Below are 2,229 nucleotides of genomic sequence, written 5' to 3'. Positions count from 1 at the left end.
CGAGGAAACAGGTCGTATTTGGCTAAGAAAGAACTCAACCCCGCCTGACCGTCACCGGCGATCCACCGTAGGCAGAGTAGCTCCAGCGACGACACCGTAGAGCCTCCAAAGTATATAGACAACACATCCAGCGAAGATGTCACAGAGAGCACATCCAGCGCAGATCGATGCGGTAGCATGCACAGAAGATAAATCGGCAATCCTGAAAAAGATCAAGGCTTTAAGCACTCCTAAAATTCCTTTAGCGTATGCCCCGCTATCCCAAAGATGTGACATCGGGAACGCTAAGTTGACGACAAGCAAACGTACAAAACGCGCCGCGAAATTCTAGCAAAAACTACTATCAACAACCCACCTAAGATTGCCGCACCCCCTTCAAGACGTACAAGGCCTTCAGGAAGACCAAAATCGAGCAGCAACTTACCGAGCGACTGAGGAGAAAGTGGCCTGAGCTCGGACGCGGCACTTGATATAGCCATGAGTGCTCGACGTCACCAGCCTCAGTGACAAATGACGATGATCGGTTAGGAATATCACGTGAATCGGCAGAAGATGCAAAGTAAGGGGGCGTCTATGAGGGATTGAAAGAAAACTTAAAAAGAAAGCGGGAACTGTTATCGTTATCAGGCGCGACGTGTCGGGCAATCGCAAGCGCCAGATATTCTGTCAAGATGCGTCCTTATCAATGTGTTTGTGTGCGTGTGTTACGCTTGGCAGTAATCTTGATAGCGCATCGAAAAGCATGTGATGAAAAACAACTATGACGCGACATCTACTATCAGGGAAAACGTGCAGTCAGTTAATCCACTTGGGTAACGCATAACAGCGGTACTAGCGTCCGTTTCAACAGCATGCTACAAACAGGAGCGGATACAGGCTCTGACTTTGGGGGGGGCTTTGTCGAAGCACGTAGGGGGGAGGAAGAACATAATGTTTAGCTTGCTGATTGGGAGGCGATCTCACCCCCTCCCTATATTCGTCACAGTGTACGAACAGCACTTTCTGAGACCGCAGCGCAGCGTTAACCTTTCAATTCTTTAAGCACATTAAACGACTATGCTTCCCTCTGCGGACCTAAGCTCACATTCCTTTTACTTTTCTTTCATTTCGGAGCTGTACGTGTGCTTTATAGCCAGCGGCACGAATTCCTGAACAAGGGCATATAAGGGAGTAAGGAGACTTGCCCGTCCTCGGTTGTGCCTTAGGACTGCTCATCGTCGGCACTTGAAATGCTCACTGAGTCCGGTTACTCAAACCGTTATTGACTCTGGAAACTAGTAATTAAGATGAACTATACTTCATGTTACAATATCAGTAGCGTGGAATCGTCAAAAAGGTCAATGCAGAAAAATTTGAATCGCCCCCTCACAGGTCGCGACATTCCGTTCTTCAGGTTCGGAAGAAGTCGTCAGGGAATAACAGGCCAAGAAATGCGACTCTTCGCTGCTGTCCAACAACTGTTAAATAAAGGTTGCTCTCTCTCTTTCTCTTTGAAGGAACGCGTTAAAATTCCAGCGGTGATATGACTGCAGAGCTTCTCAACTACCTGTGGTATAGCGGTCTCTTGAGCAGCCTCTGACATTGTGGACGGCGGAAACCCTTCGATACCAACATCGCCTGTCTCTGACTACCCCAGGAACTTGATTGCCCACTAAGGAATTATCTATTAATGCTAGCATTAGAGTTCTCGCTACGAAAGAATCGCGGCGTGTGTCTGTCTGTAGCCGCGGCACGGCGAGTGCAGAGAGAAGGAGAGGGTGGCGTGGAGAACGCGACACGCAACGCGTCGGTGCAGCTGCAGTGGTCGACAGGTTCAGACGTATGTGCGTGGGCGTGCCATGGGTTATGAAAGCTGTGCGGAGGAGCGCCGGCGAAAGAAGTCTGAGGCTGCGAGACGGCGCCGCCAAGTTGAATCGGAGGAGGCCCGAAAGGCTCGTTTGTCTGCGGATGCTGTCTTGCGTTAGCGTTGTGTACGGTCGTGTGAACGGTTATGTAGCGTTGTGAAGGGGAGTTCCAAAAGGGGTTTTCAAGTTTTAATGAACGCATTTCCGTCAGATCCGCCAATGGATCGATCGTGATTTTTTTATTACCCTCAGGGCAGAAGTATTATAGAGGGGAGCGGGACATTTGAAAAAAAAGAAGAAAAAGCACAGATACAGCACAAATACAATTGAGAACCAGTAACACAACGTATATACCGGTAACAGTTATTCGGCAACACGCGAACAA

The sequence above is a fragment of the Ornithodoros turicata genome, unplaced genomic scaffold (assembly GCF_037126465.1).
Source record: "Ornithodoros turicata isolate Travis unplaced genomic scaffold, ASM3712646v1 Chromosome85, whole genome shotgun sequence".
Taxonomy (NCBI): Eukaryota; Metazoa; Arthropoda; class Arachnida; order Ixodida; family Argasidae; genus Ornithodoros; species Ornithodoros turicata.
This window is presented reverse-complemented; position numbering follows the sequence as displayed.